The sequence below is a fragment of the Dryobates pubescens genome, chromosome 5, assembly GCF_014839835.1.
Source record: "Dryobates pubescens isolate bDryPub1 chromosome 5, bDryPub1.pri, whole genome shotgun sequence".
Taxonomy (NCBI): Eukaryota; Metazoa; Chordata; class Aves; order Piciformes; family Picidae; genus Dryobates; species Dryobates pubescens.
The window spans coordinates 18,990,159-19,003,771 of NC_071616.1; positions in this window are offsets into that span (position 1 = coordinate 18,990,159).

Here is a 13,613-nt window from a genome sequence, read left to right on the forward strand (position 1 = left end):
TCCATTGTGCTGTGAGGAAAGAGGGCAGCTGCTGAACTGACCTGTCACTTGCATAAACCCACATTCCAGGTACAGAGACCATTTGCTCATCAGGGTTCACTTGACAAAATGGCCACCAGGGTTTATATATAGATCCTGCCTGTCCTGCCAAGCTGTCTGATGTTCTTGTAAGTTGAATGAAAGTTGGAGGGGGTGGGAAAGGATCAGCTTGAAAAATAGAGCTGCTAATCTGCTGGTGTCTCTGGGAGAGCCTGCTGGGATGTCCCATCACCCCTGGGGCTTTGAGCATCTGCAGCCATCCTGCTGGGAGGGGGAAGCAGGTGGTGCCCCCATGCTGCCCTAGGCTGGTTCACTGAGGCTGCAGCCTCTGCCAGAGTGCTAGGGACTTGAGTGATGAGAGAAGGTTGGAAGGACTGTAATTTGTCCCAGTGCTGGACCTGCAGGGGGGAGGTGGGGGAGGCATGGCCATGCTGGGGATGTGAAGGGGACAAGTGTTCAGGGCAGCTCCCGAAGGACAGAAGCATGCAGGAACTAGGAGCACTAATGTCCTGACAGTGAGGGCAAGAGGTCTGGCAGCATGGACCTCCACATCATGCTGGGGCTCACTTCCAGCTTCTCCACCATTATTGAAGACTGAGCAGCTGCCCTCTCATTTAAGCTGGTTCTGAGAATTGCACACTTTCCCTTAGATCATGCTGCTTTGTTATGCCAAAAAAACCTCAGCAAGCAAAGGTTACCCTGGTCCCCAGCAATATCACATAGGGAAAAGCCCAAAGCAGCCCCAGGAGATTTTTTGGAAGTCACCAACAGGGACTGGATGCAGTGTTAGTTCTTGTGTCTGCCTCACCTACATGATTATGTTTTGTTTCTGAAAATGCTAGGAATATTTAGGGTATTTTCCACCCTTCCTTGAACAGAACAGATTATCTTTATCTCTGTAAGAATTCAATTATGTGCTTGGAACATCATTAGTGGCACTGAGGTGAATTTTTGGGACCTTTTAAGTGATTCCATATCTGCACCAAAATCTGACTCTGGAGTCTTGGGGTAAGCAGCAGAACAGTGCCATGTTGCCAGTTTTCACCACTTCAGTGTGAATTAGCAATAGCTGGTACTTGTACCAAGGCTTTCAACTGTAAGGTCATGCTAGAAAACAGAATTTCATCTTTGAAAAGAAAAATCTTTTTGCTTCTTGTCATTGTAGAGCAGATCTGGGACATACAAAGGCACAAAGAAGGCATGCTCAATGCAGCTGTTGTGAAAAACCTCATGGTGCTCAATGCCAGCTCATGTTCAGGGCATGGGGCCACCTCACGGGCTTGAATGTTTGGATTTGGCGATGCCCTTACAGGGTCTTTCAGTTTTGTTTAGAGATGAGCTTTTGGACAAAATGAGGTAGTGAGGGCAAGAGAGGCAGATGACCTCAGCCCAGAATGCAGGGCAGGGAGTTGTGGCAGATCCTTCAGTAGAGGAAGGAGGGACCTAAGTGCATCCCTTCTGCTGCTTGTAGGGCAGGGCCTGTGTCTCTGACAGAGGAAAGATGCTGAGGCTGCTTCTCTGTGGTGATACTGGGGGATTTGTGGTGGTTATTTTGGGGTTTAGGGATGATGAACACCAGATGACTTTCCAGAGGCTGGTTCCATAGCTCACATGCCCTCAGCAGTCACTGCCTGTGAGCAGGGAGGTTTCATTCCTCGAGCTTGACTTTGTTCACTGCACAGGGATTATATGGCTCTCCAGTGATACATGCCTTGTTTGCTCTGTTTTTTGGCCAGCTCTGCTGGCAACTTTTCAGTCCTCCCAAGGGTATTGGTGCTTGGACATTTCACTGACAAAATTCCCCATCCATCCCTGTGCACAGACACAGGCCAGGCATCTGTCTGCCCTGAGATTCCCCTGCCGTACACGTGTCCAGGAGCCATGGCTTTGATCCTCAGGGAAGTCTGAGTTCAGTTTCAGCTCCAATTCTGCCTTTCCACTCCTTAGGCCACCAGGTCCAGCACTGAGACCAGCTGAGTCTGGAAGCCTTGGGCAGGTAAATCTGAGCTGTCAAAATCCTCATCAGACTATGAGTCCTGTCACCTTTGCTGCTTTCTGCAGTGAAATTTGTTGTTCTCTGTATACACCTACAGGCCACTTTAGTGTCCCTTCAGCAGAAACTTTGTACCTGCTGAAGCGGGCACACAGCTTCCTTGAGTTTGGCCATGATCAGTCTTCATCCTGGAACATATGGATTGCCACACTGGTGGACATACCTTGCTTGTCACCAACCTGCTGGTAGCCCAGCCTTTCAATGAAGTGATATTGTTAGAAATGTGGCTAAGATGATGGTTGATTGGGTTTTTTAAAGCCTCATAAGTGTGTCTACTACCTACAATGTTTCAGGGCTCCTTCTCTGTACACTCTCCTGTTGATTCAAGATGAACAGTAGCAGACAACTGCAAGATCTGCTTGTTTGTGAGGAGAGTGTTCTGCTTGCAACCCATGATATGTGGAAATGTTGCTCAGGTCTTTCTGAAAGGCTTGGCTATTTCTAAAGGTTTGCATCCAAAACTTTCAAACCCAGAAGTAAAATTTCCCAAATGTTCCAGGTAATTGAAATCCATGGTAGATGATGGAAGTTTGTCTTGGCCCAGGAGAGTATTGGTCAGATATTGCTGCTCCTGCAACATCAAGAGCAGCTGGTACTTTTGCTGGGACAGTAAGACCAGAAGTGTCCTTAATACATCTGCTTTGCTCAGAATTCCTTAGATGTCTGCACTGGTATCTGGGTTGTAATTAACTTTGAAGGATTTCCAATAAACTCATAAAAGCTGTGATTTATCACAGTTAAAATACACAGAAGTACTGAGCTCTCATGAGGTGGCTTCAGGTAAAACCACTGCTACAGTTTGCCTGTCCAAGCCAAGGCATCTGCAAGAAACATCCAGGTTAGCGTTACACTTATAGTAGATTTTCTATCAGCCAATATCATGAGGCCAGAAGCACCAACTGCATTAAGTCTGCTTGCTGCACAAGTGAGCCCTCATAGGAAACATGATTTCAAAGGTGACTTTAAGGCATGTTCCAGCCTTTGGTGACTATGACTGAAGTTGTCCTCTGACCACTCCATCCTGATGTGGCTCATGCTGAGCACAGCAGGTGTTATGTCAGCATAGCAAATCTTGCCTCTTAGCTTGGCATGGGGGATTAGACTCTGAAACTCTTTAAAGCCTCCACGCTTCCATCCCTTTGTGCATTCAGAATAGAGTATGGATTCACCTGTGCATTGCCATTGATAATATGGGAGTGAGAGCAGGTCTCCCTGACGTTTGAAGGAATGTATGATACTGGCCTGCAGCACCCTTCAGAGTCCTGGGAAGGGAGACCCTCTTCAAGGTCCTCCTGCATCAAGGAAGGAAAACATACACCACTGAGAAGTATTGCAAATATATCAATAGTTGCAATATTGCAATGAGAAATATTGCAATTGCTGACTACTGCTAGGGATGCCTGTGCTGTTTGGTGGGATTCTGCTGCTGCAGCTTCAAAGTAAACCATTAGCTTTGTCTCAAAGGTACGCATGCACACCTCTGTGTCTTCTAAAATGTCTATGTTCTTTCAAACATCACCTTCTAAACTGTCCACCTAGAGCAAAATCTGGTTTGTTCTTGGGTGCTCTTACTCTGTCCAGCCATGAGCAGTGGCACTTTCCACGCACACTGCTGGGACAGGAAGGTTGAGGTTTGCTTTTATTCCAGGTCAAACACATTTACCATCTAACCTTGACCAGGGAATAGCTCCTCTGAATTGGCAGAGTTTGCTAATCGATGGACTCTTTGTACATAGGTGGTGTGGTGAAGTTGGTGCCCTGCAACTGGCTTGTTTAGTGTAATAAAAATATATTGGGCTCCTAAGATGTTAACCAATGGGTTTGGGAAACAGATGATTGATTCCCACAGCTGAGGAGCAGGGTCTGTAATGTGTTTTGCCAGAGGAGACCAGTTTGACGGATGAGTTCATTTAAGGATTATGCTATAGATAGAGCTGTTGACAGAATGAGTTTGTTTTTATTTTTCATCAGTAGGTATAACAAAAAGCAAAACTAATTGAAAGTAGTTTCCTTGTGGCATCTGGTTGTGTTTCTTGCCTTAAGTCTTTCACACACTGTAAAATTACACTGAGGGCTTTTCTTCACTTCCATTTGCTTTCCAAGTTTTCCATCATTGCTTTTTGCGTGGTTTCCCAGGGTGTTGGACACATCAAGAAACTGCAGACTACACAAGAGACGAAGCTGGGCTGTCGGTTCTGCTTATTGCACAAATGTTCTGGTGCACATCACAAATCCACACCTTCAGCAGACACACTGAAGTGTCCTCACCTTAGGGCTGACGGCAAAGCTGAAACATGAACGCCCTTCCAGATATTTTTGATGGCATTTTAAACTGTGACCTGTGCTAAATATCATTCCTAGTGGACTGATCTCTTTCTGTGTAAGGCCCAGACCTGGAAGGTGATTATGTTTACCCAAGGAGGTGTTCTGAGGTTGAAGGAAGGTGCTGAGTTAAGGTCTGGAAATAGCTTTTCCAAGCAGCCAGAGAGAACAAATCCCAGTGTTTCTTTGGGGATTTGGCTCACTGAGTTGATTGCTCTCCAGGTTGGACTGCGATTGCCTGCCTGGCTCAGGCTGGGTGGCTGCAGCGGGGTCTCAGCTCCACGAGCTTGGCTGTTTGTGGCTGCTGCAGGGAGCGCACCGGGATCTCTGAGCTGAGATCATGCAGGCAGTCAGGGCGCAAAACTGGCCTCTGTGGTTCAAACCTGTCCAAAGAATTTGATCTGTGGGTTTTGGCTCAGGTTTTTTTCTCTCTTTCTTTTCCAGTTGTGGTCAAATAAGAGTTTTCCAGAACTGACTCACACAGGGCCAAAGAACAGGAATGCAGCAAGCGCAGCGGCGCCTGCCAAACCGACGGACTCACAATCGCGAGGGAGAAAATACCCCCCAGGTCTCTGCCACTGAGTCCAGGACCCGAGGAGAAGAGCCCTTGTGATTTCAGGATTACATTGCAGAGTAAATTCTAGCCTTCACTTGGCCTCAGACCTGAACTTTAAGCACCAGCCAAAACATAATCCAAATCTGAGCACCAGCTATTGGTCTATCTTGTCTTCTGCTCATCATATGTGCAGTCATTCAACAGAAGCTGAAATGTATTTTCTCTGCCAAGAGCCGTTGGTTTCCAAACAACTACATCAGCGTGGTGAGTGATGGAGTTTCCACCAACTGCTGTAGGCCAAACTCAGTCATCTGAATTCAGGTCTTGGCAGGTACAGAATCCTGGGAGTTGTCAATGATTTTTATATGAAAGTGTACTTAATTACGATTTCTTGTTCCGTGCTTTAGTTCTGTTAAAGCTCTAGGAACTGCAGGTGATGGCAGCTTTTTATCTCTTAGCTAGGGAGATTTTCTGTTCTTTAACTGACCTTTAAAATAATTTAGTCTGGGCTTGGATGTGAGTTAAATATAGCTGGTTATTTTCACTCTGAGTGTGTAATACATGAAAGAACCTAGATATCCTTTGAATGTGTTTTGACAAGCACCCTGTCTGTGTGCAGGTATGTATTGATAAACATTTGCCCTGTGTATATTAAAATGACACTGCCAACCTCAAGTATTTTCTCCCCTGTAGCAAAATATTTGTACAAAATGTAGTGTTTGCTTTCTAAAAATTGGGCAGCTCAAAGAGAGTAAGGGACTTGTTGGAAAGAAGCTAGCAAGGATTGGCTATGGACTGAAGCTTTGGTAGTTATAAATTGAACATGAAACTGGTACTTGCTTTATCCTATAAAGCCAGGACTAGATGGGGCCTAAAGAATTTCCCCAAGAGCGAGCTGAAGGCAAGCAGGAGGAACCACTTCTCTAACAGGCTTCACAGCACTGCAGAATGCCTCGTTAGTGATGTTGTGGTGGCTAAAACTTCCAAAGTGCAGGATTAAACAAACTCCTGACAAGCAGCACTAACAGTGCCTGCTCACTACAGAAGCCATATGGATGCAACATCTGTCTTCAGCAGACCCTGAACTAGTGTGAGCTAGAAGCTGGCTAGGTGTGGGACAACTTCCCTTCCTGATACTTGTTTTCAAAGCTCCCATCTCTCCATTTTACATAGGTGGGAAATCACAGAATCACTGAATGGTAGGGGGTGGAAGGGACCCCTGAGGATCATCTAATCCATCCCCCCTGCCAGGGCATGTTCATCTAGAGCAGGTTGCACAGGACAGCATCCAGGTGGGTTTTGAATGACTCCAGGTGTGGAGACACCACCATCTGCCTGAGCAGCATGTTCCAGTGTTCTACCACCCTCAAAGTAAAAAGGTTCCTACTGTGTTGAAGTTTGTGCCTGTTACCTCTTGTCCTATCACTGGGCACCACTGAAAACTGAAGTATTTGCTGGATTTCCTTTTCCCCCTGTACCTGTTTCTTCATCTTCCAGTTCTAGAGTCCATGGCCCAGAGCAGTGTGAAGAGGATTCATGAATATAGCAGTCTCTAGCAATGCCAACCCTCACTGTTTTGAATGCACTGACTAAAATGATGCCATGAATTCCAGGGGACTGTGCTCTGAGCATGGGTAAAGCCTTTGCTCCCACAGTGCTCATTGTTCTGCAGACTGCTCTGCTGGAAGGTTTGCTGAAGCAGATGATGCTTCTGATAGCGCTGTATGTGTCTTGGTGGTATTAAAATGGGAGAAAAAGAGATGGTTGGGGAGATTAAGATATTTCTCCTCTTTGACAGACATTACTGGGACAGCAGGGTACTACAGTAAACCCTGCTATTAGCTACTGAGACTTTAGGCACAGTCATCCTCATATGGTCTTGTGGTTTATAGGAATAGGGCCAGAGTGATGTACACAGATGAATCCTCAGCTGTTGCTTGCCATTTCTGACGTTTTAGGGGCCACCAGGAAACCACCTGGGGAGCAGTGTGCCAATATTTGGCTAATGCATAATTGTATACTGTGTAACTACATTTATTTGGGATCAGTTCTTGCCTTCTAGGCCTTCACGCTCTGGATAAAAACCCCAAAGAGATGATGGGTCAATAAAATGAAAAAAACTGCATCAGGGAACCAGGTCCTACACAGTGGAGGAATCTGGTTCTGAAGGAGCAAATGTGTTGGAGTGGTGTAGAACTTTCTCACTTCTCCAAAAGCTTCACATGAGGTGATCTGGTTAGAGGAGGAGATACCTACCCAGCTCCTTGTGAACTGGCCCACTACTCCCATGAGTAGGAGCAGTTTGGAAGGAACTTGAGACCCCAAGCAGGATGAGACTGAATATAGTTGCACATGCTGACATTCTTCTACCCACCTTTTATCTCTCATTTCCATGGTGATACTGCAACAATGCCCCATCTTTGCCTGTTCACAGGAAGATGCAGCCTCTCTGAGGAGCTGGCTCTGGCTCATCATTGCACTGCTGTTCATGTAGCCATATACATCCAGGTTCCTGCTTACTTGCATGATTGTCTCAGATTGGTATAAATAAGTGTTTTGACTAGGCCAGCGTCATGTCTGCTCTGTTTCCTACTGCTCACTCTTCTCCAAAATGAAAGACTTGGTAGGCAGAGCTCCAGGGGCCTTTCACTGTTCTTTCCCTTGCTGTCAGAGTGGGACAGTGAAAAAAGTTCAACCCATGTCCAGAAACTGTGGCTGCAGCAGTGAGCGTGAAGATGGATGGATGTATCACATGTGTTCTTTGGGAGGGAGAAGGGATAGAGGGAAAAAGTAGAAATGGTCCATTCTCAGATAGTAAAACATAACCTCTGGTACTCTCACCTGGTAGCCTGCAATCAGAGTGATCAAATTCCCTCCTATAACTGCTGCTGCCACTTTTCAGAGGGTGGAAAGCCCCATTAGCTCAGACCTATCAGAGCCATTTGTCTGCTGTGGTGATTTACAGCAGAAAAGACTCATCATCTGCAACTGTCCAGGCAAGATCTCCAACTTCATTCAAAATACTTTTACTCATCCAGATGATTTAGTACTCAAGCACAAGGTGTCATTTTATCTCTCATTTCTTCCCCTTCCAGAGCTGTGGTGTCAAACCAGTGAGATGAAAGCCGCTCCATTTTTCACGAGCCCTCCTGAGCAATCTGCTGAAAGATGACTGCATAGCCACTGGCTGTGTCCATTTTGCTGGCACCCCCAGCATTTTATGCGGTGTCTGAATCTCAGCAGGCACCTCACGCCTGCTAATGGCTTTGCAAGCCAGCCAATCAATTGGTTATTTATGGCAGGCATGTCTCAAAGCTGCCGGGTCAAGTTTTCCTACCCTGATGTATTCTGTTCAGAGGAACACATAAATCCTGTCCTGCCATCTGCAGTTTAAACCTTCTGAGTGTGAAGCCAGTGGTTTAAGGTTTCCAGTGATAGTAGCAAACTGTATTTTAAAGGGTTGTTCTCCTGACTCTTAGGGGTTTGGACACTGTGTCTGAGTCATGAATCAGTTCACACTGTAAGATTTATAGGTATTAAACTCTCTTCATGGTGTCCTTTAGCTCTAGAGTCTGAAGTCATAACCAAGGAAATTTAGACCTCTCCAATGTTACAGTGTTCTTCTATTTAAGGTGCTCTTCTGAAAAGTCATGTTGACATCTTAATTAGGTGCTCTGAAATGATGTACAAGGAGGGGTGCAGAATTCCTGCACTTGTGGGATTTGATCCTGCAGCATCAAAATTCTTAAGATCACAAATGGGAGAATGAAACACTTGTATAAAGTGAACTCTGGATTTTGTTATTGAGTCTCTAAAGACCCTACTGCTCCAGTTATTTGGAGGTGCATATATCTAGATGGTGCAGCAATACTATTCAAAGTTAACCAGAACACTTCTCAATTTTGAAGACTTCCCAGTCTTGAAGACTAAAACTCGACCACCAAGGAACAACTCTTTGTAGCAGCACCTACTGTGCATGACCTCAGTCAATGAGAAAGCATGGAGTAATTCTTGGGCACACAGTTTATGGCAGGGTGAGGCAGGATCACAGACATCTTTCTGTTCAGCTTGTACCTGGTGCCTTTGCAACATGTGTGCATGTTTGGAAATCAGAACATGTCTGTTGTAAAATCAAGTGGGGAAACTTAAACCTAAAGCCATGAATGCTGTGCCACATTTCAGTTATTTGAACAATGAATTGCTTACAAAAGGACTGGCTGTTAATGACACAAAGTGGAGATTTTGTTTCATTTCTTATCTTATCTAATGTAAATGACCTTGCAACTGCTAACATGCTGAAAACACACCTTCAGCTTTCAATGTTTCTAGAATCTGGAGAAGATATTAGTACAAATCAGAGCTCTCCAAGTAGCTTTGCCCTGAACACTGAAAATTTGATCTAACTCAACTGATTAAAAATAAATAAATAATTGATCCACAAACTTCCAGGTAGATAAACCCAGAGGTACTTCTCTCTATCTGTGGCCAGGAGCCTGAGCAGAACAATATGGGATTCATCATCTTCTTTTTCCCAGAACTGCTGAAGATGCTGAGCTGGTTGTAAAGGTAAGGACAAACATAGCAACATGAATTCAGCCTTAAAATTAATGTTTCCTTTGTTTCTTCCATGGAAACAAACTCAGTACCTGTCAGTGCATCTTTAACTTTCCTGGTGTTGCAGCCCGTGGAAGGTGGCCTTTCTCATTCTCAGACCTCATTAACTTTTCTAGCCCTTCCTTACCCTTTAAGGTAATGATTTGTGGACCCTGTCCATCAAGTAATCAGTTCAAAACTTGACATTGAGTCTTCCAGCCCATATGGGACTGAGTGACAACAGCACATGAAAATAGGCCCAAGTCCTCCCAGCCTTGCCCCTGGGAGGGCCACTCCCACCTCTTTGATGCTTGAAGGAACCATCACTTCTGGGTTTTCTCTGGAGAAGAGGAGGAGAACTGACTTTTTGGAGTTGACTTAAAATGCACTGAAATTGTGTGGACTGCCAGTTGCTGTGTGATGGTCTTACATGTGTTCATTTAGGACCATGCTCTGGAAATTGTGGTGGCTTATGTTTTTGGTGGTACTGAGGATGACTTCTGCTGACAAGAGGAGCAATTTCCACCTAAGGTGACTCAGTATTTACAAGGTATTGTGGCATTTCTCCGTTTACAAATGGAGACACTTAATTCTCTGCGAATTTTTAAGGCAAGGCTATTTGAGAGCACACAACAGAAAGTAATGAGAAGATATAAACACCCAAGTGTTAACCCTTGAGTGACCGCTGAAACAGCTGCATAGTAATGTGGAGCTTAAATCAGTTCTTTCTGTGGCACTTCTGTAGGTGATTTGATGAGTATTTTCAAAGATGAACACGGGTCCTTGTTAGAGGGTGGCAATGCACAAATGTGTGCCTGCATCTGTAACCCCTCGATGAAAGTCAAGGGAAGCACCTGGAGATGCTCTGGGAAGTGGAGGTTCCTTGTCTGCGATGTGTTATCGGCTCCTCCGCTGTGCAGGGAGCAGCACTGTGTGTGGTGGAAGTTTTTAAAATTATTTTCATCGGCGTGATTAAATACTTATTACATGAGTCAGCCATACGGGCTTCATTAAAGCAGTGCACTCAGAGGAGCCTCCTCATCTGTTTTATGAAAGCCATCTGGTACTGGGGATGGCTCAAGAGACAGAGGATGAATGCAGCTCAGTGTGACAGAAGCTCAGTTCCCTTCTCAGGAGCCTGCCTGCGCCAACCCGTGCTGCACTCCTCGCCCTGCACTCAGGGAAAGGGGCTTTTATTTTTCTTTCTGCACATTTCTGGGCAAAGAACCAAGGGCTGACATGGCTTTGACAGTGAGATTTTAAATATACCCTGTCGAGATGTGACACAGGCGCCTTTTTCTGGTGGCAGGATATAACGCAGCTTTAAAGAAAAAAGAAAAAAAATAGATGCAAGTTTTTCGCTGGAAGCTACCTTGAAAGGAAAGGCTTAATGAACTTTAACCAGCCTTCCACGATCTTTATTAGTTGCCCCTTTATCAAATTAAATTCACACTGTGCTAGGCAGCTTAAGTACTGCCAGTTGATGTCATGTGCTAAGTGCCAAAGTAGGATTTAATTGGCTGTTTAAAGGAGAAAAGGGGTCCTGCTGTGCAGCGCTTGCACGTAGGCACAAGTATAGCGAGGGGACAGGCGGGAAGGAGCCTGGCTGCTGCTTCCCCCACTGCTGAACTGACAAACCAGGTCACCAGATTTTTCTCCTGCTAGCTGGAAGAGATTTACTCTCGAGCCTCTTCGCTATAAGGCCAAATAACTGGAAGAAAATTTTCATGAAGGTCCCCAAGGCTACAGGTGAGGCAAGGTGGCTTGTCCATGGCTGTGAGCTGATGTGTTTTAAGCTAAGGGATGAGATGCTTATTCCAGAAATGTCATCCTATGGACTTACTCAGAGCCAGTTCTTCTTGAGCAGCTTTTCTGAGCAACAGCAGGGTTTAATAAAGATTATTTTTTTTTCGTATTGGTCACAGGTTGGCTTCATAGGTCATGAATTAGTTACAGATGTCAACAAGAGCAGCCAGAGCAGTGAAGACCAGGCAAAGATGAACAGGTCAGTTGTCCTGCAAAAGAATGTTGATCTTAAAATACATTACAGGGCAGCAGCAGTGTGTGCAGAGTTAAGAATACTAAACTGGGGAGTCCTTTGCCTTCCCGATGGAAAGCTGTGGCCTCCCAGCAGGAGCAGTTAATCACACACCAAGCAGCCCTGCTGGGATTGCTTGGTGGGATCATCCAAAGCGACCATTCACATGACTAACCAGTCTAGCTCTTTCAAAGAGGAATGACAAATGAAGTGGCAGGAGTGTTTCTTACTCCTGTGGCCCAGAAGTAACAAGGGTGAAAGTGGTGCTGGAACTTGCTAAATCTGAACAGTTGTTTTCTGTTAACACATGGCCTTAAAAAATGGGATTTAGGAAGCTTGTTAGAGAGCTAGTGCAACTGGGCCCATCTGGGTGGCAAACCTCCTGAGCATCCTGCTTTCCCAAGCACCTGTGTCCTCCCAACCTGCTCATCTGAAGGGGGCCTACAAGAAGGATGGGGAGGGATTTCTCTGGATCTCAGGACTAGGGGTAATGGAATGAAGCTGGAGGTGGGGAGATTCAGGCTGGACGTGAGGAGGAAGTTCTTCACCATGAGAGTGGTGAGGCCCTGGAATGGGTTGTCCAGGGAGGTGGTTGGGGTGCCATCCCTGGAGGTGTTTTAAGACCAGGCTGGACGAGGCTCTGGCCAGCCTGATCTAGTGTGGGGTGTCCCTGCCCATGGCAGGGGGGTTGGAACTAGATGATCCTTGTGGTCCCTTCCAACCCTGACTGATACTATGATACTATGATCTTCCTCACTCTGAATGCTGATGCTCAGCCTTTGGCTTGTGCTATCATGGTGACAAGATCCAGTGCTGCCTGATAGCAGTCCCCCTGCTCATCCTGACCATGGGGCTGGGCAGGAATGGCAGCAAGCCTGCAGCTTGCTTTCCACAAGACCCAGCATTGGGGAGCAACAGATTTTGAGCACCCTTGGCAGCTGCTCTTTTGTGATGGTGTATGAAAGATTGGTTTCATAGATCAGTACTGGGGCTGGTCCTGTCTAATACCTTTATTGATGACTTGGATGAGGGGATTGAGTGCATCCTAAGTTCCAGATGACACCAAGTTGGATGGAAGTGTTGATTTGCTTGAGGGTAGGGAGGCTTTGCAGAGTGATCTAGACAGACTAGGTCAATGGGCTAAGACTGATCGTATGAGTTTTGAAAAGGCCAAATGCTTCAACACTTTGTCCATGACAACCTCCAGCAGCACTACAAGCTTGGGAAGTCATGGCTGGAAAGCTGCTCAGCAGGGAGGGTCCTAGAGGTGCTGATTGATAGCTGGCTGAACATAAGCCAGCAGTGTGTGTGGGTGACCAAGAGGGCTAGCAGCATGCTGGCGTATATGAGGAATGGTGTGACCAGCAAGACTAGGGGTGTCTTTACCCCAGCACTGCTGAGGCTGCATCTTGAGTACTGTGTTCAGTTTTGGGGCCCTCACTAGAAGAAGGACATTTTGGTGCTAGAGCATGTCCAGAGAAGGGCAATGAAGCTGGTAAAGGGTCTAGAGAACAAATTTCATGAGGAGTGTCTGAGAGAACTGGGGTTGTTTAGACTGGAGGAAAGGAGACTGCCAGAAAACCTTACTGCTTACTACAGTTACCTGAAAGGAGCTTGTAGGGAGGTGGGGGTTGGTCTGTTCTACCTAGTAATAAGTGTTGGAGCAAGAGGAAATGGCTTCAACTTGTGCCAAGGGATGTTGAAGTTGGATATTAGGAAGAATTTCTTTCCTGAAAGGGTTCTTAGGCATTGGAATGGCTTGCCCAGGGAAGTGGTGGAGTCCCCACCCCCAGAGTCACATGTCACATAGACGTAGTGCTTAGGGATGTGGCTTAGTTAAGGATTGCCAATGTTAGGCTAATGATTTGGCTTGATGACCGTAAAGGTCTTTTCCTGTCTAGGCAATTCTCTGATTCTCTGCTTCTCTCCCATGAAGCAATGCTGATGGTGCCTGGGGCAGTGGTTGGGCATTGGAATAGGTTGCCCAGAGATATGGTGGAGTCAGAATCCCT